This window comes from Camelus ferus, chromosome 2 (genome assembly GCF_009834535.1).
Source record: "Camelus ferus isolate YT-003-E chromosome 2, BCGSAC_Cfer_1.0, whole genome shotgun sequence".
NCBI lineage: Eukaryota > Metazoa > Chordata > Mammalia > Artiodactyla > Camelidae > Camelus > Camelus ferus.
In genome coordinates, this window is record NC_045697.1 from 35,159,656 (window position 1) to 35,184,764 (window position 25,109).

The following is a 25,109-nucleotide window of genomic DNA, read 5'->3' on the forward strand; positions in this document are numbered from 1 at the left end:
TTACCCCCCTAAAACTGGTAATTTAAAATAAATTAATCTAAAAAAAAGTTGAAGAATTTAAAGTGTAAATATTTAATTCAGAAAACCCAGTAATTAGCCTTACATAGTTTATTTCCAAATAACTGAATATTCTATTAAATATTTTAAAGTAGCAAAAGTAGCTGATCCTACTGCCTTAATATAACCCAGAAGCATGACAAAATAGGCCAGTCAAAGATGCCCACATAACACTTTATGAGCTGAAATTAATATCTTCTCTCCTTTCCTTTGCCTGCCCTCTGGTGGGGGTACAAAGTGACCAAGACAGACATGGAAAAAACAAAATAAAGGAATGGATAAGGCATCAATTTTCCTAAGTAATCAAACTGTTAACTTTGACGGATATACATTTTAATGATTTAAAAAATCCGATTCACTTAGTGAAACACAAACATAATCTCATTCTTCCAATACTCAAAGAAAGTGATTTACATATTTTAAAAGATGACGCACCTAATTGTCTATACAGACATCAGGGGAAACTGTTGTAATGTAAAAACAAGTAAATTCTGGTCTGAACTGCTGAGTTTTTAATCCTTATTCTTCTGCCACATTAATAAAGAAGTCAATTATTCTTTATTTCACTCATTTAAAAGATGTTAACGTGATGGTCCTCTACATGGAAAGCATTAATATGGTATGAAGGTTCAGAGAAAATTTAGAGGATTTATTAATGCAAATTCTGTCTGAGGGAGTCCTACAGTAAAAAGGGGAAAAAACAAGGAAGTCAGGTAAAGGACTTACATTTTTTGCCCTAAAGCAAGTCTGTACCAATTAGGGGAAAAAAAAAAAAAATTGACTTTTAAAAAATCCTTCTCAGAAGCTAGATTCTCTCTTAACCCTGGAGCATAAAAGGATAAAAATTCATATCTGAACAACCTATTCTCTACACACAGAAAAAACAACAGGCTAGAACCATAATCTATATCCCTTAATAGCCTAGAAGTTATCATTGTGTCTTCCAGGGTTTTTGGTTTCTGTTTTTTCCATCTTAACTTCATTCATTCATTTTTTAAAAATTGAAGTATAACTGACTTACAACATTATATTAGTTTCAGGTGTACAACATAGTGAGTCAATGTTTTTATACATTATGAAAAGATCACCATGATGAGTCTAGTTACCATACAAAGTTGTTACGATATTATTGAGTATATTCTCTATGCTGTACATCACAACCTCATAACTTATTTATTTCATAACTGAAAGTCTGTACTTCTTAATCTCCCTCACCTATCTTACCCACACCCCCATTCCCCGCCCTCTGACAAGCACCCGTTTGTTCCCTGTATCTATGAGTCTGTTCCTGTATGTGTGTTTCTTTGTTTTGTTTTTTAAATTCCACATATAAGTGAAATCATACGGTATTTCTCTTTCTCTGACTTACTTCACTTAGTATACTACCCTCTAGGTCTATGTTGTTTTTTCCCTTTGTTTCCTCTTTATGGATAAGATCTCGTGTTCTTTAAAACGTGTGTGTGTGGCCTTCCTCAGGTCCCCCTGCAGGTCTTCCTTATCTGTGGAGCCCAGGAGCACAGTCCTACCACCTGTGTCACTGCTAACCTCACTGTTCTAAACTGCACTTTCAACTGGGGAAAGGAAGGGCGGGGATTAGATGCTGTGGGAGAGACCACAAGATTTTTCTCAGATTTCCTTCATTCAACAAATACTCACTGAGCAGCTTCTTTCATGGCCTGTGCACGATACAAAAGCAGTAAAGATATACGCCTACCCTCAAGAAACTTACTATTTATGAAGGGGAAAAAATCTCAACCACAAGACCCCCGTCTTGGTTGGCCAAGGCATTGCTGACCCTACATTACACTTCATTTCCTCTAATAACCCTCTTTATATGGGTGTTGATCTCTAATAAACATCCTGGAAGCCAAACTCCTTTACAGCATCTACTTGTGGAGGACTCACCCCGCGACATACAGCAAAGGGGAAAGCATGACATTCCAGTGACAAAGCTATCCATTACTAGCTGAATCGATGATGGGGAAATGCCATAAAGCCTTGTTTGCATGCTGATTCTAAGATCTTTGGTTGATTATTACAACCTTGAACTCCCGGTATAAATAGGATTAAGAAATTGTAACAGAGGCTGGTCACTCAAAGACAGAATTTAAAAATCTCTTTTAGTCCTCACAGTCACTATTTAGCCATTAGAATATTTATTTTAATCTTACCGTAGAATTTCAAGAGAATAATTTCTTGGTGGTAAGTTGTTTCATCTAATCCTGGCTATTGGGACTCTTGAGTAGTTTTGAGAATTAAGCATTTAGGTGTTAATCATCCGAGATTCAAATAAATGACTTCAGCTCTGAAGAAAAACAAAATATGAGATTGACACATTAGATATGTTTTTAATAAGCACATCTGTGTGTGACTCATATCCACCTTTACTTCTGAATATATTATATTGCAGTGTCACGTGGCGCTAGTTATCCTTTTTCAATTAATGTTGCATTACATTTTTCCTAAGTTTTTATTATGAACAATTTCAAACTAATGCAGAATTATTGAGACTAGTATAATGAATTCACCATTATTAACTCACAACAAATCATGTTGCATTCTTATCTCCACCCACCCCCAGCCCCTGTCCCACCAGTCTGGCTTATTCTGAGGCAAATTCCAGGCATTAAGTCACTTCACCTATAGATAATTCTGCATGTATCTAAGACAAAAATTTCTTTTTTAAACATAAGGCAATATAATTATAATATCTACAATAAATTCATAATAATTTCTTCATAACATCAACTACCAATCAGTGCTCCAATTTCCCCAACTGTTTCTTAAGTGTTTTTTTTAGATCAGTTTGTTCTAATCCAGATCTAAACAAAATCTATACAGGCAATTGTTGTTTGTCTCCTAAATCCCTTTTAATTGATAGCTTTTTCCCTTCCTCTCTTCTCTCTGCAGTGACAAGCAATGCTTTTACTAGCCAATGATTGAATGAATTCATCAATACCTTAACTGTTCAATAATATATTGAATCCATTTGTATTTTATTCACTAAAATAATCAGATTTGCAAAGCAGTTCATGTATCCACTAGGCCTAACATTTATCCCATCTACGGACAATGTTTAGGATGCATATTTTTCAAAAACCTATGATAACACCTTTGAGGGGGTCATGGACTGTGAAGTACTATACCTTATATGTAAGAATTGGATGGCTACTAAGAATGAAACAAATGACAGGGTCATTATCCTTTCTTTTCCCATATATAAGGCCTCACATGTAATCAGGCACATTCGTGTTTTTATTACTACGAAAGGTCTGCACATTTTTCAACAGTTAAATAGTCACATTTTTAATTTGTAATTGAAATTCTAATCAACTACATTGTAAATTATAACTAGTTTCTTACTATTTTTTCTGTTTAATGAATTTAATCCCCAATCCAACAGAAAGAACTACTATCTGAAATATTAATTTTGTACTTAAACTTCTTAATTTGAAATTCCTTTAGCCAAGTTAGAAAAATACAATATTTCATTTATTCATAGGCATAATCAACAAAATCATGACTGAAATCAAATCTTAAAGCCCCAAAACTGGTAAATATGAACAAAATACGAATTCAGAAGCAACTGTTCGTAATCAATATCATTCAGACTTAACGGAATTTTTGACTGCCCCACTAAATATTTCTGAATCTATTAACAACATGATATCTACAATTCTGCCACAATTTTTGATACTTTATCTCAGGTTCGTGGAATCATTCCTCCCTCAATGAGTCTAAGGCTTATGTGACAAATGACCTACCATTTCTTGTAGATAGTGGGCAGGACACAGTCATTTACTGGTCTATATTTAATGAAACTTAAACTGTTTTTCACTTTGTCTTCTAGGACAGATCACAAACCAAGTACTCCTGGAGGACAAAGCAGTTTTAGAAATACTGCAAAAATTTCATCTAGGATTGATTTGTACCACCATGTCTAGGTCTTTTGTTTTGCTTCATTTTTAAATATTTTTTCTGTTCAGACACAGCAAGAGCCAATGCCATGCTTTTCATATGTGTTTTCTTTTCCTGTGACCATGCTGTCAGAGCACTGTGGCATTTTAAGACTTCCCAATGTTTGTCCAGAATTTTCAGTACCTCTCCAGTAGAGATACAACTTCTGTATTTTCCACTTTCTCTTTTGATAAAATAAACAAACATATGTCTTTAGTTACCCTGGAAAATATTTGGTATATACTTCTCTGGCTTTCTTTACAGGTTATAATCAGGGATGAGTTTTTTTGCTTTTTGTTTTGTTTCGTTTAGGTGTGGTTTGGGTTTTTTTCCCTGCACATCCACTACATTTTCGTCTTGTCTCCGTACATATTATCTAACGTGGAACTCATTTTTATTTTCATTTCATTTGATTAACTTGAGAATATTTTCTCTCCAAGAAGAGTAATCTTTATTACTACTTTTATACTACTGCTTTTGAGATGGCCATGGTATACAGATGACCATGGCTGTTGTTTCTTACTTTAAAAGAAAAAGGTCATAAAAACCAGTGACTTGAGGAGGTCAGTTGGCATTTGACAACACTGAAGAGAAGACTGTAAGTAGTAAAATAGCACAAGCTGTAAAGGGCCGAGGCTTTAAACCTGCAGCAAGACTAATGATGTGGAAGCTTCTATGTGTAATAAACAAAGAGAACAGTGGCCCTGCTATGGTACTTGAGAGGATTCTCAGATCAAATGAGGTCCTTCAGGGACAACCTTGCTTCATTTCAGTTTAGAAAGTAAAAGAGAAAGTTGAATGGTTGCTCAGATAACATATTAACCTCATTTCCTTTCTGAATAGAATTACTCGAATAATAAAGAACAGAAATGCCACAAATTTAATGTATCTTAATTATAGTAAGATACCTGACATATAAGTGTCTGATATACACTGATTCAGAAAACAATAATCTTGAGCAAATAGGGCAAACATTAAGAATAAATGAATCTCAGTGATGATCACTGTAAGTATTCTCAATACCTCTAGACTTGGAATACTTCATAATTCGAAAAAGAGGACAAGGAAGTTAGGGTGCCTAGCACAAGGTAGATTTGAATTCAACATAATTAAAAAAAGAATAACTTACTCATTATGTAATTAATTTAAAAGGTGCTTCATAAAGAAATGGAGTTCCTGCTCACTGAGTTTATAGGCAAAGATTGTTAGAAATGCTATAGGAAGGGTTACCCCACTGGGTAAAGGATTAGGCTGAATTACTTCAAAGATTCCAACTTGCAACTCTGAATTTCACTTCAAAATGTATTTTGTACTTATACTGGAATGTGCTGTGACCTAAAGATTCAATCATACTTTAAAGAAACCACACTGTAAGATATGAAATCTGTAAGGGAAAATTTCTGCCCTTATATTACAATCATTCTGGGAATATTGCAAGGCCTCTTAAAATGATTCAAAAGACAAAAATGATGCAAATGTTCTGACAGCCTTTTAGAGTAAGGATGCAATGGCTTTCAAATAAATTAGAATAACCATAGCTCCTATCTGTAGTGGCAAAATAAGTATGGAAAATACACAATGCAGTAACTTGTTAATCTACCAAAGATTATGTAAAATGAGAAAAATCTACTTGGCAGCAAATAATTATTCAAATATCTTTTCTGTCTGGCTGGCAAAAAACATTAAAATGAAGAATTTACAGTCATCCCTTTAAGAAAGAAAAAATATATAAAATAAACACTGGTTCTATCACAGTTCAATTTTTAGAAATTCACTTTTTCTCTTATTTTAGAAATGAAATTTTTACAATTTTTAAAACAGACCTGCATTTTAATTTTCTGTCATTCTTTTTAACCTTCTACCAAATTTTAACTTTAAGGAGTATGGAAACTTATGCTGACTAACGTAATCACAGATTACACTATATCACCTGCTAAAAATGCTGTGTAATGGTACTGAGCTAGAATAACTGGACTTCATTGCAAAAACCTAAACCTCCTGCTGATAATGCAATGTTCTCTGCAGGTAAATTTATGAACATTTTGTTGATTTTACATTTTTAGCCACAATAGCAGTTGCTGCCATACTACTATTTGGTCTAATGAAAACAATTAGCAAAATTTTCCATTCACAAATTTCAGGAAAGTTTTTTATAACACTTTCATTCATTGAATCAAATGAAAATAGCACCAAAGCACATTTTCTAATAGACTGATGAATGAATATGCATTGTTTAGAATCATTTTCCTATTACATTTCTACAGCATTTCTAACCCATTCTACAGCATTTCTACTGGCACAGAAGAAAAAAAAAAGGAATTCAACCCCAAAATTATCATAGAAATGCTCTATGTATTCATCTAGACTTAACAAGAGAAACATTTTGGTCAAATGTAGAAACAGCTCAGTAAGACAACAATCTCACGAAATCTGGAATGTACTCCCATCCCTAACTTCTAAAAATCCAGTACTGTTAACCCTGCCATACATAAATTTACAAAAACCATACTTTCAACAAATATTTACTGAGCAGAACTATGTACCAAGAGCCAGGGACAGAGGAGTGACGAGAAAAGACAAAAAAATCCCTAGCCTCGTGGAGCTTACATTCTAGTAGGAGCTGGAGTTTTTTGGAGCCATTCCTTCGAGAATCTAAAAAAAGTGTTGGAAGGCTCTCCTTCCAACATGCACATATACCTAATTTTACAGGGTTATGAACCTTCACAACCCAATCATTAACTACAGATTAAGAACCCCTGATAAAAATCCTCCTTGTGCTTATTTTCTATTACTACCGTTGATAGTTGACAGTTTCATAATCTTACTATTCATGGTATAAGGATGCAGTACAGTCATCTCTCAGTAACTAGGGGGTCTTGGTTCTAGGACCCCTTGTGGAAACCAAAATCATCTGGTGCTCAAGTCCCTCATACAAAATTGCACAGGATTCACAAATTTTCCCACACACTTTAAATCCTCTCTAGATTACTTATAATACCTAATACAATGCAAATGTTACATAATAGTTGTAAATACAATGTTAATGCTATGGTGAGCAGCAAATTCAAGTTTTGCTTTTGGAACTTTCTGGAATTTTTTTCATTAATATTTTCGAGCCGAGGTTGGTTGACTCTATGGATGAAGAAGCCTCAGATACAAAGGGCTGACTGTAATTTTTTTTTTCATTAAAATACTTAAAGCCTTCAAATTTCAACGGAATGTTTTCTATTTATTCTATCTGTACCTCTCACAAATTTCTAGACTATCAGATTACCCTTTATTAATCTTGGTCTTTCCAGAAAAATATTGATCCTAACCTCTTCGGTAGCTTCCTAGGGAAACTCCCTAACCTTAACAGAAGTATCAATTGTCCCCAAATTTTTGTTCTTGCTTTTCACAAAACAAGTGTAAGTGACCCCTTATTAAAAGCTTTTTTATTTAAAAATACAACTTCTAAAATACTTTTAGGGTTATTACTGTCTCTAATTAATGTCTTAAGTCTTTTATACCTATAATTTAAAAAAATTATACATTGGAAATTGCTCTACCTAATTATGATCCTAAGGTCTTATATGATCAAACATCAAAGAAAAGTCATGAAAATTTGATATGCATATTTTATATGTTTCTATAAAACAGTTTGTGATAAAAAGGTTTTGGGGTTAATCCAAATTTTAAGTTAATCAGAAAAATGAAGAAGTAGCTGTGCAAGGTCACAAAGCAAGTAAATGGCCACAATTTAACCTCCAAAGTTTCTCTTTTCTCTTTTCCTTTGAGTTTATCGTCTCCAGCAAGTTTAGAGAAGCCTCACTTTTCTAAGAGCAACTATGAAAGCACAAATTCCCACTGATGTTTAGATGACCTATTTCTCTCAAATTTATAGCACCAAAACAATTTCTCTAAGTTTAAGGAAGAATGATCATTTGTTACCTGCAGTCTCATAAGCTGAATCAAAAGCCTTTCAAATGTTTACACTCTGAACCAGTAATTCCCCTTCTAAGAGCTTTTTCTAAGAAAATCATCAGAAACACACATACAGATTTATTTATAAAAATATCATTGTACCATTATTCCTATGAGCAGAATACTGCAGGGAGGCACAGAACAAAAACAAAGGACCAGTTGAAAAATAATCATGGTATATTCATTAGATGAAATGTTACCCTTCAATTAAAAAATCATATTTTTTGTTAATATGCCATAATATTCACCATATTTTTAAGTAAAAGTAGAAAAACAAAGCAATATTTATAGTATCTTCCCAATTATTGAGATAAAACTACATTTCGAAGCAAAGAATAAACTTAGAAGGATAGACTCAAATTGTTAAGGTATTCAATCTCTCTATGCCCATTTCCTCGTCTGTAAAATAAGGATAATAGAACCTCTCAGGGCTACTATGAGAATTAAGTGTAAAAGATGAAAAGTGCTTGAACAGTGCTTGACACATAGTACGTACTCAAATGTTTATTATTATTTATTAACTCATATCATATATGCTGATAGACAAAATTTGCAACACTTTCAAAAAATAAGAAATGAAGAAATAAAAATCACTCATGATTCTAATAACTAAAGATAACCATTATTAATTAATGTTGTTTTCTTTCAGGTCTTTTAATATGCATTCAACATTTTATACAATTGGTATCATGTTTTACCATTTCTACCAGTTACAAAACATTGCAGTATTTTAGAAATATATCGTGCAGATTTCATCATCACTATTATTGAACATTAGACTCAGTTCTTCACTCTAAATAATATTGCAGTGAATATGTTGATTGGAGGTCTCTGTACACATCTTTGATTTTTCCCTCAAGAAAACGTCTAGAAACAGAATTTCTATCTCAAATGGTATGAAATGCACTTGGCCTGACTCCCCTACTGACCTGTATAGACTGTAGACACATACTCAGTTGTCCATAATGCCAGTTCCTCCCCTTTCTCCATGGGTACTTATAAGCTATTAAATGGCTTTTTCATTGGAACTTTTCTATTGTTTTTTGGTGCAACTGCTTATCAGGTATTTCTCTTTTTCCATTTATTCTATTTAAAGGAGCTCACTTTCCCCTTATACCATTCTAACATCCCAAACACAATCTGACCATTCATAACTTCGCTATATCCCTCAAAAAGATTCTTAAGATTCTATTTTGTATATCTAAAAATAGAAGTCCTTCTCTTTCAGAAATACATCCTGAAATATTTATAGATGATGTGTTATGACAGAGGAACTGTATCAAAATAAGTGGGAACTGGCGAACGGAATGGGCAGAGATAACAAAGAGTTGATCAATGTTGAAGCTGAGGAATGAGTACATGAACATTCATTCTACTATTCTGTTTAAATATTTATTGTCAAATATTTAAGTACTGAATTTAAATACTTAATATTTATATAAATGTATAATATAAATGTAATCTATAAGTATGTTCATATGAATGTATTTCTCTATAAATATTTAAATATTAAATATAAATGTTAAATTCTTTAGTGGGGGGAAAATTCTTAAAATAAATCTTTAAAAGATACAATTATTAAAATCCACAAAATAATTATTAAACTTCTACCATAATAATTCAATGGTTATAAAAAAAAAAGACCAAAACTATTTAAGCCAAATTCAAAACAACTACAGTATTTATAATCTCTCAGTTACACTTGCCAGTAATTCCCACAGATAAAAACATACTACAATGCCTTTCTCCAAACCATGGCTTCAGCATACCATGCTGATTCTCCAAAACAATATTAGTATTTATATTGTGCATTACAAGAAGACAATTATGCCTCTGTATGTGCCCACATGAATATTTGATAAGTAGTTTTATTATGCACTAGTATTAAATAATCCAAATTTTCTTGGTGCTTAAATCACATCTTGGTACCAAGTTAGGCACATCATAAACAATACTTACAGATTAACAGTTAGCTCCACCAAAGTGTTTATTTGTACCCAGAGGCATGCAAGCAAGAACAGTGTAACGGAAATTCTACCTCGCTGCACATCTTTATGTACTGTGAGAAAATATCACCCATGTATATTTCTAACTGTAGAAAACACTTTACCTTGGAGTCAGGTCATGATGACAAGAGAGCATAACAAAAAGAATAAGTAATATATCTAGAGATAAAGGGATTAATGGCTGTTTCCCAGGTTTAAAGCAAGGAGGAAATGGAAAGATTGGAGACATGTTTTCTAAACTCTGGTCACTGCACTAAAAAAAATGCATTTTATAGAAATGAACTTATAATACAACTTATGTAACAACCTGGTATATCTACACCCACATGATACATTTGAAATAATCTTCAGTACACTTTGATAGTTTCCAACCTATTTTTAAAAAGTGTTATATTCTAGTCACTATCCACTAACATGATTTCTTGACTTCATAAGTTTTAAATACCTGAACTAAGAAATTGGCCTGGGGGAAAAAATGGCCTCGATTTCCTCCTGCTTACCAAACAAATGAGATGAATTCCTCTCTCCCCTGCATAGAAAATGACATTATAACATGTCTGGGAGGATGGGGAGCAGGGGACAGGAGACACTGAAGTGGGTAGGAATCAAAGCACTGCTGCTTAAACACACACGCATACCCCCTAACAGAGGAGGACCTCTTCAGTCTCCTCCTGTTCTAAAATTCTGTGGATCCAAGAGTTAGTTCTAAGATTATGAGTCCCTAGGAAGCAAGAAATTCATTGTTACATCTCTTACAGTGTCTAGCAAGCTGGCTTTCACAAAAATAATAAGACACTAAATAAAGATTAAATTCAACTAATAATATGCAAAATAAGCACAAGTGTAAAGGTTTCTGTCCTTTAAATGTATGTTTTTCACACTCTATTAAATGTAAAATCAATGCTATTGTATATTATTTGAAAATTCATATACATAAAAATGTTAAAATATATATGTATCTTATATGTATATACCTGTATATATATTAATATGTGTCACAAAACAAGTACTTTTCATGTTAGTTTTGTGCACAAAAAGCATAAAAACAATTCACTTAAAATTAAAGCTCATAAATTAAATTACTTTGTCTCAATAATACCTTTTTTTCCTATCTGCTTAATGACAGTATTACTGAGCAAAGAAATGAGCAAAATATGGGCCCAGTATAAAAGAAAAATAACAATAACAATGTAAAACTTCCATAACTCAACCATGATTTTTAGTACTCTAAAGTCTATTAGTTCTTGGCTCAGTCTTCTTTGCTTTTGCCTTGAAGGAATAGTTTTCTCCAAAAAAAAAAAAAATTCAATTATATTGAAGATTTTTCCTATATACATTAGTTTTCAATAAACGATTACAGTTTAACTGAAGTGGGAAGAAGATGAAAAAAGAGTCTATGTAAAAGACTCCCAATTTTCAACCACAATAAAACCTTTTATAAACAAGAACAGTAAGGTCAATCCTACCGTTTATGTAATGTTATACGATGCCATATGATGCAATAAAATACATCATTCTCACGACACCCTGAAAATTATAACACAACTCTCTTTCCATAAGCTTTACGCAAAATTCCTATTTCTCTGAGGTTTTTAATTAAATCTGGAAAAAAATCTAAAATTTTACCCAAATTAACATAACTTCTGATTTTCAAGAGAAAAATGTTTACAAATAAGTTTTTGTTAAAGAATAATGTATTTTAACAAGCAAATTCCAAATTTCCAGTTTTAGTTGACATTTCTCACTTTTTCTTGGATTTCTGAATTTTAACTACTAACTAAAATTAAACATGACTTTAAAAAGCTTCATGGAAAAGGACTTGAATTGTTCCTTGAAAGAAATAAAGGAAATTGAGAATTTGCATTGGCAGAGGAGAAAGAAATAAGACTAGGAATACAGAATTCAGGGTAGAATTAGCCTCCCTACAGGTTTTCCAGGAAAAGAATTAGCGATGACGTCGGAACAATACAACTGGGCCAGCTAATGTTGAGGAGCCTTCACAAGCCACAGGGAGACACACACTTAACACGGACTGAGAATCAACCCTGAACTCCCGGAATCCGTACAAAGTGGCATTAACACCACCAACCAGGAGCTTATAGACCAGCTGCAAGAAAGACACATGGGACAACCCTTTTTTAGATACTTTGAGGGAAGTTACCTTAATACGTTCAAGCTACAACTGAGTGAGTACAAGGGAGGAAGGGATAGGAAAGACCTCTCCAAAGAAGCTGTGCTCTTAGCCTCCATTGCCAGGGACTAACTGGCTCTATAACCCACAACTACATGAATGGCTTTTGCCTTTCTTTGAGGAGCTGGCTCGCTGTTGATAAAAGACCCATTTAAGTAACATATTAAGGCTCAGAAAATATGATGGTTTCACTGCAGACCTCTGGGCCATGACTCCTCATTGTGACAGGCTCCAAAGTTGGGTGCTATCACAGACCCTCTTAATTGCACAGCAGCGCCTGGCTTTAGCCCGCAAGTGGTTATCCTGTGATCGCCTCCTCCCCATGTTTATGAAAGAACGTATTGTGTGGGATAAGGTTTACACTGATTGACAGTTCCTCTCACTCTAGATATTTATCAAGAATCAGCAATTTATTCAGATCAACATTCTCTGTAAAGAAAATAACACATTTCAAAGTTAGTAACAAAACAACATTCCAAATCAGTTTGGTCACAATGGATGACCATATAGAACATGCCACAAAGCTTAATCCTTCACATTCCAGTACATCCAGTAATTCTAAAAGGACTCGCACACAAAAGTCAAAAAGCCCCACCCCACCAACAGGCTTTATTCTTCACAATGGCTAAGTCAGTCTAAACAAAGTACAAATATGGGAGGGTAGAATTCAGAACTGATTCATTGCACCCTACGAAATGGGGCCCTAGAAATCCAAATTAAGTGCCCAATAAGAATAAAAACAACCACTACTAAGTACTGAGGGCCTACTATGTGTGAAAAACTAGGTTAGGTGCTTTACACACGTGACTTCATTTTAACCCAAACCAACCATAATTTCTGTAAGTGTTCAACTTTGCAGCTGTGGAAACTGACAAGGCTAGTAAATAAACTGAGAAATACTACACATCTGGATTTTTATATTTTAAAAGAGTAAGCTGTTATACAGAGTTACAAGATAAAGTTCTCAAATTAAAATGCAATTATGATTTTAATGTTTTTATATTGATTTTGAACCTCAGAACAAAAGCAAGAGACCTCTCAAAAAAGGGTAACTAAGCATAATTAACGCACAACTTAAGTATTTCGTGAAGAAAGGATAAATTTGCCTTATCAAAAGTAAAAAAATAGGAGGGAAAAAAGAAAAATCATATTATGGCTAACAAATCATAAAGATGCTTATTTTAGACTAATTCAATCCTCTTCTGTTCTCACTGTTAAAAGTCCAAGAACAATTTTATAAAGTGATATTCCCCCATTTCAGCTAGAATTCTTAATCTTTCATCTAAAATATGTTTCCCAAAGATGCATGCTCTCAGTTTAAACAGTGATAATTCAATCAGCTGCAAAATTCTGTGTCTGCAGTTTTTACAATATGGGGAAAAATCTGACCACGTATGCAAGTATCAGTTGCCATATCCGTGGTTTAATTGAAACTTTCCTCCATTCCACTTAAATCATTCCTTTTCTCCTGGATCTCTGCATGCCTCTTTTCCTTTATTCTTGCTTTATGTTGAGAAAATTTTTGATCCCTGGCTCAGTTTAGTAGACTCAGGGTCATTGGAATTGTGCCTTTTGAAAGTGAACTCTAGACCAACTTCCCAATTCAGGTTATGTTCTTATTATTAAGAATTTTGATATATGTTAAAACCATATTAAGGCTAGATGTAAATACTAACTAGAAGATGTATCAGAGTAAAGCAAACAGGCAAAAAAGAAAAAAAAATTTAACCTTTCTAGAAACCTAACACCAGATACAGTATAATATATGAAAACAGACGTAATTCTACCACCTTCACTGAGCCCACCTGTATATCAAACTAGGTAGTGAAGGACACAAACACTGAATAAGACATAAACCTTATGGAATCTGTAGTGTGATGTGACTCATCCAGCACTTGGGCCATCCCTAAACTGTCACAGGGGACAGTTTTCTATAAAGTTCCAATATGTACAAATGGATCTATCGCAAAACAATCTTATCTTTTAATATATCAGAATTTTGAATTAATGATGTGATTATATTTAAAGCTGTAATATTCGTGTAGGATTTAAAACGAGAGGAAATAAGATGTGGAGAATGCAAAGTAAGGAATTGAGTCATTTCTCCCACCTCATCAGGTTTTTCACCCTCACTTACTAGTTACATAAATCCTACATGGAATGCAATATTTCACTTAGGACAATTTTGTCTTTCAAGCCTTTCATAAACCTGTCAAACCACGAGCTACATGAAACATTTTTTGTTTTATAGGTACTCAGTTTTAAAAATAAAAGCTTTTATCACATAGAACTAAATGCATTATGATTGAAGATCACAGTACCAAAATGATCATTTGATTCTTATCTATAAGCACCTGCCCTAGTTAATAGTTCAAAGTGATTTCAAAAAATACCATATTCCAGAAACTAAGGCTTAATGTCCTAATTCAATCTTAAGCAAGCTCATTTAAAATTTCCATTAAGATATTTTTACCTTAAAATAATACAACCAAAATACTTCTCATTAGTTAATATTGCTGAAACACCAAAAATTTGAAATGTGACTTTAGGAAATTTAATTTAAAAATAGGTTTAAAAGATTTAGTTTCTACTGCATTTCCAATGACAAAATTGAATCCCATTTAGTATGGAACCAAAATTAGTATAATCTTCCAACCCTTTTATTGCCTCAATATGTATTAGAAGACAAAAAAGAGTCATTTGATTCAAGAGGTGATCCAAAGAGACTTAACAGTTAGATTAATATCCAAAAAGTCACATGTAAGACAAATCTGTATAAACCCCATTTCCATGATAATTTCAGAGAAATGACCTGATCTAAGAAGGCAGCACAATGTATGCAGTACAGGTACACAATACTAAGCTATATTAACTTAGTCAAAGTGACTTAACTTCATTTATAGAAGAAAGGGAGCAAGGGAAGGAGGGAGAAAATTAGAGAAGAGAGAAGAAAACCTGTTAGAATTTTAAAAGATGGAGTACATAAAAATCATTTTGCAAGTGTATAGGCAGTAATGATAGTATCCTTCTCTTCACAAAAGAAACATGCTGGCTGGCCCAATACACAAAGAGAATCACATATGAGGATCAAGTATATTAAACTTAGTCAACATGCAGACCACTACCTTTAACCTAGCCAGATATCCGGTCAGAAGACGGCCAAGTGGACAATTAGTCCGCAAGATAACACAGGTAAAAGCAGAGGTACATTTAGATATGCTACATAGTCATGATTTTATTGGCCACTCTCTGCCACCATGGAAATTGAATATTAATGCTCCAAATATGCCACTATCCCCAGTAAGTCCTAAGAACTCTCTTGATATTGTCATATAAGCGTATTTTTGTCAAACTAGTGTAGAAAGCTTAAGTATCATCTAATGTTCACTGAACTGTAAAATAAAGACTGTTTCAAAAGGCAAGTCAGATTTTACTGTCTCTGAATGAGGTCTCTCCCTGAAGGTTCAACACAAGATATTAATAAACTTGTACTTGAGACCTGTCTCCTTTACAAAAGATTTCGGTGAGGGATCTAGCATATGGAATGCTCCTTAATCTCATACAATTCAATTCAATAAACATCTATTGAGTTCTTGTCAGTTACAAAAATGAAATATACACAATTCTTTGCACTCCAAATAAATACAAGAATATTTCTAATACAACGCAGACTATGATGAATCTCAGAACTGACAGATCGACAAAGGTTAGGTGGTGGGGAGGGTATGGCTCAGTGGCAGAATACATGCTAAGCATTCAGTTTCAATCACCAGTACCTCCATTTAAAAAAAAACAGAAACAAAGATTAAAAGTCAATCTGACTGACGGTATTTAAGAAGATTAGGAGAATAGTTAGGATTTGAATGGAGAATTTAGGGAAAAGGGAAAAAAAAGAGAGGGAGAAAGTGTTCAAGAGGCAGAGATGTCATGACAGAAGATGAAGATGAGTTAAAGAAAAGAGGTGGAGAAGTATCAGTTTTGGCTGCCGAAAGAAAAACAGTGTCACAGGAGCAGACCTTGAAGCTTAAAGAAAATCATAAAGGCTTCAATTTCAGGTGGGTTTTCATTTTTCTACAATGAGGGAGTGTGTGAGGGTTCAACAACTACAGAGAAACAAAACCAATTGGACAAAAATAGATATATAAGATTTACTATGGGAATTGGTTCACACAGTTACAGAGGCTGCGAAGTCCCACGACATGCCATCTGCAAGCTGGAGAACCAGGAAAACCAGTGATAAAATTCAGTATGAGGCTAAAGGCCTGACAGCCAGGGGAGCTGATGGTATAACTCTTAGTCTGAGGCCAAAAGGGGATGGAGTTGGCAGGGAGGGTGGTGTGCTACTGGTGTAAGTCTCCAGTTGAGCCTTGGGATGTATACGGCCCCAGCTAATACTTGACTGCAGCTTTAGGAGGGACCTTGAGCTAGAGGCACCCAGTTAAGCTGCCCCCCACAGTGACAATAAATGAGATAATAATATTTGTTATTTAAGCCACTGAGTTTTGGGGTGATTTATAACACAGCAATATATAACTCATACATACAGAACTTTGAATAAACATTCCTAGGGAAATGTGCCCTAAGTCCAAAAAAGAATTGCCAATTCCATCTTTGGGTAGACAGCCAAGAGAAAAAAGTGCATATGCTGACCAAAAGACACTTAAAAGAGTGTTCATAGCAACTTGATTCCCAATAGCCCCAAACTAGAAGCAACTCAACTATCCATTAACTGGAGAAAAAATAAATAAACTGTGGTATTTCACACAATGGAATACTTACTACACAGCAGTGGGGGGCAGCGGGGACTACTGTTTCATACAACAACATGGACAAATCTCAGAGACATAATGTGAGGCAAAAGAAGGCAGAAATAAAACTTTAACGCTAGTATCACTCTTCTGAGACTGTCGTATATAACGGGGGTACTATAAATGAGTATGCATGAAATATTCTCATTGTATTATTCTTAGTATCACTGAGCACCAGGACTCTCAGCTGAGCCAAAGATACAGATGTAAGATAAAAAAGATTAAGCAAAAATCTTATAGTATTTAAACTGAGTTGGAAGTATCAATAAGAATTCATGAGGTGCTCTCTCTAAAAAAAGTTTTTTTCCCAAGTTCTGACTACTGAAAAGGCCTAGAAACAATGGTCAGTCCACCAGCAATGAGAGCCCCTAGGGCCCAAACTGTGGTCTTGAAATTCCATTCCCCTATAAAGGAATCAGGGCTCCTTGGAGAATCCGCTGGCATGAGGTGTGGGGAGGCAAAGTATATGATGAGCCTGGAACTCCTGTCACACTAGATAATCAAGACACTATCAAAAAGTGCCAGAGTCTTGTCAAAATAACTCAGGAAGCAACTTTAAAAGTCTCCCACTGGCCAAAGATTACATAATCTAAGCATCAATGAGGATAATTACCATAATGATTTTTTTTTTAATCCAACGTGTTAAAATCTAAGAGTCTATAATGAATCTGGAGAAGGCAAGACCCTAATTAGCACTGTCGGAGAAAGCTAATATAATCAAGTCATTATTTTGAAACTGGTAAGCCAAGGGAAACGATCAAGCTTTTGTCCAACCTTCCCTATAACTGTACTGCGACATAACAAACAGTGCACGAGGACAGCTTCTCTTCATAGAGCATTCCACCTAATAAATGAACAGTAAAGCTATAATATTAAAATATCACCATTTTGCAAACCATAACGATTTAACAGACCTCAAGTAGGGTGTCCATCACCAACTTTTGTAAATAAAGTTTTACTGGAACACAGACATGGCCATTAATCTACATTTTGTCTATGGCAGCTTTCCCATGAGAACAGCAGTGTTTAGCAGTTGCAGCAGAGGCTATCAGATGGCCCACAAGGCCTAAAACATACAACACCAGCCTCCTTACAGGAAAAATTTCACCAACCCCTGATCTAAAGCATTAAGCACAAACAGCAACTAATCAGCAGATAGACAACTAGGCATCGTGTGCACCAGACGGACACTTGCCAAAAGACAAAGACTTGCCAAGAGAATTTGAACCTGAATCTGAACAAGTCTCTGGATCCAACTACCAATGAACAGGAAATACAACGGTCAAAAGAGTATGTTTAATCACTTCACAGGGATGTAATTAGGAACATCTGCATCTACAAGACAAAGACCCAATTTGTTCAACAAATAAATTTCAAGGACAAAAAAGGGAGGGGAGGTCGAAATTTTAAGAGAGGAAAAAAAAAATCAGCCTATTGCAACGAGGGTAGGGCTTATTTAGATCCTGATCTAATGAAGTCAGCTGTTTTTAAAATGCATGAGAGAATTAGAATTAACACTGACTGGAGAGTTGATTATACTGGAATTGTTTTCTTGAGGCAAATAAAGGTATTGTGATTTTATTTTTTAAAGGGTCTTATACTTAAGGGTACATATTGAAATACAAATAAATTATATGATGTCTAGGATTTTCTTTAAAATAATACTGGACTGGGAAGGAGGTCAGTGGGAGATAAACAATTTGGCCATGACATGATAAATACTGAACCTGAGTGATGAACAGAAGAAGATTCATTACACTAGTCTGTTTACTTTTGTATATGTCTTAAATTTTCCACCATAAAAATTTTAAAATAAGGTACAACATTTCTTCTTCAGACACAGAAAAAATCTGAAGAAGAATAGGTCAGGGAGTATGTTAGGGAGTCCCCAAAAAGGCAAGTTGACTGTCACAAAGTCTTCCAAAGGAAGGGTAAGAAGCCAACTTTGAAAAGAACCAGTTTAGGGGGGTGGGTAGTAACTCAGTGGTAGACTGCATGCTTTTTTCTTTTCTTTTTTAACTGAAGTAGAGTGCATGCTTAAATTAACATGCATGAGGTCCTAGGTTCAACCCCTAGTACTTCCATTAAAAGAGAGAGAGAGAGAGAGAGAATGAAATGTTCATTTAAAAAAAATGAATGAGTAAGATTTAGGTAAGTGAAAGAAAAAGAAATTCTAGAGCAAAGGCCTAGAAATGAGAGAATATGGCAATGTTATTTAAAAAAAAAAAAAAAAAAAGGGAAGAACCAGTTTAGAGATCAAGTAAATGACTACTTAGTAGATCCAATCTTAGTTACGTGACCTTTTCCAACTGCACCAAGCAGCTAGAACTAGGAAGTATATATATACATGGCAAATTAACTTAGGCTTGAGATTTGGGCAGGTTCCTCAGAATGTTAAAAAGGCAACAGAACATAAGATACTGCTGCAAATATGATCATGGGGTTTGGGTGAGTAGAAAGCCAATGAAGCTAGGAAAAAGCTAACTTAATTATAAAAACAAGAAAATGCCAAGAAACTACAAGTCATAATAAAGACAAAGAACAGATTCAAAAAGTGTGACATGTACAGTCATGAGAAGAGACTTTCCAAGTCCTCAGAAATGTAACTGTTCCAAGTGATGATGAGGTATAAGGCAAGACATGATGGGGTGTGAAACTTGGAGGCTCCAGTCCTGGAGAACTAATAATGCTGGTTGACTAGTTGGTTTCAGCTACCTGCCAAACAAGCACGCCATTCTCCCAAGTTCATTTTAGAATCTGTATTTTTTAATAAGTGTCCCAGTGATTAGAATCACTGGTCTAAGATATAGTGACCCTGGAATATTACTACAATGGATGCTAGACAGGTCAAGGAAACATGATGAGAGACACTAATAAGATATAAAAGACAAAAAGGGAACATCTGAGTCAAATGAAGGGCAATCCTAGGGTCAAGAGAAGGGTAAGAATAAATGAAGGGAAATGAATAAAAGAAAGATATTACCTTCAAAAGAAAAATGATTAACTGAAAAATATTCTGATAGTGAGGACCTTAGTCTAACGCCACAATTCAAAGAAAGTAGTCTAGAAATATCTCTATCAGATAGGTTAGGGGGAAAAAAGTATCCTCAAAAAAACAAGAATCTATCAATTTATTCACTATGGTCATAAAGTGTTAGCTGTATGAAAGCACCAAAAAACCCTATAAATCATTTAGTCAGTTCACTCATTTCATAGATGAGAAAACCAAGGTCTACTAAGACTAATTAACTTGTGCTTAAGAACACTATGCAATTAAGGATTAGAGCTAAAACGTATTCCATGGTCACCTGGCCTCCCTGTCTTGTATCCTCATCTAACGCCATGGTTTCCATTTGGTGACTTACTTCTTTATGATGCTAAATGTCCTTATATATCCTCATTCATAAATAGCAGGCATTTGGTAACTATTTGTTGACTGACACTCAAAATGAGTCTTCAATATTTTATTTCAATAGTTTTATTGTAAAGGTTTCCCATTTCAGCAACTTGTTCTGCTCAACATTACTCCTCTGCACCCTTCCAAAAAAATGTGTTCTGAGTAAACCTCAGAGATGTTCAAAAAATGTGTTGGCTAACTGGCACCTATGCTTCCAAAAAAATGTTAGAATATGAAAAGTGCTGTGCTATCAAAAAGAAGAGCTGGCATTACACACCTCTCTTATCAACTCCCTAAGTGTGCACATAATTTACACTTGCTAGGAAGAAGATGCTCTTGACCCAATGGACTCAAAATACCTAAACAGGTAGGAAAAGACAGTATCAGAATAAACTGTCTCAGCCTCACAATAAGGGATTCTAGACTACAGACCTAACGTTGGAAACCGTGCCTCTGGCAAGACGAAAACAGACCCAATAACAAATCATAAAATACTAACATTTACAACTCAGTTACCATGCAAGGTTTATTTAGCAGTGAAATTACTCTTCTATATTTATTTTCATAGCTCTTTCATTTCTTAAATCCAAAATTTTTTTAAATCCAAAATTTTATCATTCCACAAAACAGTTTTCTTCTCAAGTCAAACCACTTTCAGTAAGCCCAATTTTATAAGTTCACTTACTGTAATAACCACCAAAGTGGTAATCACCTATAGCAGTAAATAAATACACATCTTTAAATCATTATTAGAAAATTTAGAGTAAAAAAATCTCTAATTATGAAATAAATATGAACTATAATCTTGTGACATCAATAAAGGCCACCTGTATCTCATTCAAAATGAAAATGAAATTATTTGTAAAGTATGAATATAGAATACAGAGCACATAAAGTACACACACATAAAGGTGTTTACACATTTTTATATTTATTCTTTATAAATATTATATATTATGCTATACCCAGAATATAATATGGAAAAATGTTTTGAAGCCTCCAAAAACATGATGTTACTGCTATTCTTGGATGTATTTTTTTAAATTACCACCAAAAAAAAAAAAAAAAAGAGTAGGTATTACTTCCTTGTAAAAAGAGAAGGCAGTACAAAAAAAAGGGGGAAGGCAATCCAAATACAAATTGTCTTCCAAATTTCTATCATTCTTTTTAAAAAGTACGTATCACTTACCACTTAGAAAGAGTTGTTGAGGCACAGAGTTTGTAGAAAAGACACCAAATTTGGAAAGGATCCATCTAAAAGCTCTTTCAATCTGGAGCTTGTACTTTATAGGCACGCAAGTGGGCACACTGGGGCAAAGCAGTAGTGACTCACACCATGTACAAAGCAGAATATGGAGTGTTAAAGGCTGGAAGACAAAAAAAGACAGAGAGAAAAGAAACATGGTTGGTTATTAGTAACAGCCACCTTTGAAACAAAAGTTGTAACATTTTAGCAGTTTTTATGTAACATATCATCACTGAAATTAGTTTTTATAATTGAGAATTTGGCCAAGAAGAACTTACTTATAAAGAAATCTCAACTGGGGGGAGGGTATAGCTCAGTGGCACAGCACGTGCTTAGCATACAAGAGTTCGTGGGTTCAATCTCCAGTATCTCCACTAAAAATAAATAAATAAACCTTAAAAAGAAAGGAAGGAAGAAAGAAATCTCAGCTATATAGGAAAAGACTCTATCTGGAGAGAAAAAAACAAGAAAATGACAATTTGTCTTTTAAAGGTTCTAATTTAAATTTTTTTCACCACACATACCATCTTTCTCAAGTATATTATGAATTTCCTCACCATCTAAACATAATTATCTGTTTCTTGGTGACACAAGGTACATCATTGTAAGAGTTTTTCCATAGTACTGGAGAATACATACACTATGGGACTTGGGGTAATGACCTTAGAACTACCTTTTTCCAAAAGGTACCCTCAGGCATCCCAAGAAATGAGTACTCTCTACTGCTGGTGGTAGTGTCAATATCTACAAAATTAAGAATGCATTTATTCAACAACCCTCCTTCTGGGGCATTCTCCTATAGGTATAACTGCACATTCACAAAATAAAGTATACAGAAGACTATTGTGGGATTTTTTGTAAAACTGAAACACACTGAAAACCTAAGAGAACTGGTAAAATCATTTATGACACATCCATAAGAAGGAATATAATGCAGCTGTAGAAATGAATAAAGAAGCACTCTGTGCAGTTCTATGCAAACATCACCAGAATAAGTTAAATAAACAAGGTACAGAAAAGCAAGGTATGGTATATATATGTTGTTATATTCTGCTTTCCAAAAGGGGAGGGAAAGAGGGAAGTAAGATCATCTATTCTTATTTGTTAATATTTATTATGAAGTACTGTAAGATACATAAGAAATTGGCAAAAACGGGTTAATTATAAAGGACAGTAAGAAAACAGGGATGGGAGTGAAGACTTCTCAGTGTGTCACTTTGACTTCCAAAACATGTAAATGTTCCAACAAAATTAAATTTAAAACAAGCTGCCCAAATAAGCTTAATTTTTTATTCTTTCATCCCTTTTTCATAAAAACATGAGCTGTTATATGATCAGTATAATATGGTTACTTTCCTGGAAAATCAAATGGCAAATTATTTTCTTGTCCTTCAGAAAAACCCTTCTCTTTCTACTGATAGCAATTCAACATATATTCAGTGCCTCCTATCTGCTAGCACTACACATATCCGTGAACAAAATCAGAAAATCCCTGCTCGAGTGACCTTAAACTCAGTTGTTACCCTTTTACTGATTGCTGGTGAAGGCAGAGTAAGAAAGGCATAAAGGCGCCCACCGTGGCCTCCGGTCGGCTGCTGGCAGGAAGAGGGTGCCTGGTGGAGAGCAAAGGCCTTGACAAACACATGAAGGAAGTAGGAGTGGGAATGCTCTGCAAAAAGTGGTGCAATGGCCAAATCAGATGGTATCATCACTTCTGACACCAAAAATCTCACCGTAAAAACTGAGAGCACTTCGAAAACACAGTTCTCCTGTAACCTGAGAGAGAAGTCTGAAGAGACTACAGCCGATGGCAGAACATCTCAGACTGCCTGCAACTTTACATACAGCACATGGGTTCAACCTCAGGAACGGTATGGGAAGGAAAGCACAGTAACAAGAAGATTGCAAGATGGGAAATTAGTGGTGGAATGAGTCCTGAACAATGTCACTAGTACACGGGTCTATGAAAAAGCAGAGTGAAAATGCCATCATCTTTTTGGACAGGAATTAGCTGCGAGGATGAACGAGCTCAGTCCAATGAGCAAAGCTCCATGCTGCTTTATGGTGTTCAATTATCTTTATCACAAACATTTTACTTCAACTATTTCACAGTGTTGGTTTAATTGGGATTATCCCTTTCGTTAGTAAATAAATCTGTTTGTGCTATTAAAAAAAAAGCATAAATATACATTGCTAGATGAAATGTAAATTTGACAACCATTCTGAAAAGCACTGTGTCAATATGTAATGAGAAGCTTTAATACGTTCTTAGCTATTGACCTAGCAACTGTTACATTCCTGAGAACTCAAAATGCAGACAGAATTTCATATATAAATTTTTTACATTATGTATGAAGAAAAATTGTAAGAAATATAAATGTCCAAAGTAGGGAAACAGTTGACTAACTCAGCAGATGGAATATTATGCTGCAGTTAATCTGGAAGTAATTTCTAGTTAAATATGGTATATTAACCACAAATATTTTTTCCCACTCCATCCCTGGGGTCCTCTGAAATAATTGTACAATTTGAAAAATTAAATAAAAAATAAGAACACAAAAGCCAGAGAGAACAGAAGAGGTATTCTTTCTTGATAGGATAAAATTAAAATACAATTTCAAAAAACGTGGGGAAATGCGTTAAATAACAATACAAGGCAGGACTCAAAAATTGTACATAATTTCAGTCATACTTTTAAAATTACATTAAAACACAGGGCAAAAAACCCACTCAATATTATTCCTAAACAGTGATTTAAAATAAGTGACTTTTTTCTTTTATGCTTTTCTATATTTTCCAAAATATCTACAAAGAGCTATTACTGTTATAGTCAGAAAAATAAAATCACTTTAAAAACATACATGTACCCACTAGGATGGCTATAATCAAAAAGACAGATAATAACAAGTGTTGACAAGTATATGGTTGGAACCCTCACACACTGCTGGTAGGAATATAAAATGGTGCAGCCACTTTGGAAAACAGTCTGGCAGTTTCTCAAAAGTTAAACATGACCCAACAATTCCTCTCCCTTGGTACAGGTATATACCAAGAGAAATGAAAAAATACATCCAGGTAAAAATACGTGTACAAATGTTCTATATATATATATATGTGTATGTATGTATGTGTATATATATATATATATATATATATATATATATATATATATGTGTGTGTGTGTGTGTGTGTGTGTGTGTATATATACATATATATATATTAAATGCTATATATATATATATATAGCATTTTTGTAATAGCCAAAGGGCAAAAAAAATACAAATGTCATCAACTGATGAATGGATAAATAAACTGTGGTACATCCACCGAACGAATTCTGCCATAAAAAATATTCATACATCCTACAACACAGATGAATCTGAAGCTTGTTATGCTAAGTGAAAGAAGCCAGTCACAAAAGGCTACATATCACATGATTCCATTAATATGAATAGACAAATCTACAGAGAGAGAAAATAGATTA

The 25,109-nt window shown here is 34.2% G+C and overlaps 1 protein-coding gene and 1 pseudogene across 2 annotated transcripts in view; one reads left to right on the forward strand and one right to left on the reverse strand.

Annotated features, from left to right (window-relative positions):
- Positions 1 to 25,109, reverse strand: part of FRYL (FRY like transcription coactivator) — a 226,676-nt gene that overhangs the window by 167,801 nt on the left and 33,766 nt on the right. Inside the window, exons 2-3 of one of the 2 annotated variants that reach the window (XM_032497171.1) lie at positions 21,569 to 21,746; positions 2,229 to 2,362 (exon numbers count right to left, since the gene is read on the reverse strand). The gene's annotated coding sequence lies outside the window, so the exon portion shown is untranslated. The remainder of the gene's footprint in view (positions 1 to 2,228; positions 2,363 to 21,568; positions 21,747 to 25,109) is intronic. The other variant, XM_032497176.1, reaches the window with a different exon arrangement.
- LOC102516793 lies at positions 16,102 to 23,605 on the forward strand (annotated as a pseudogene).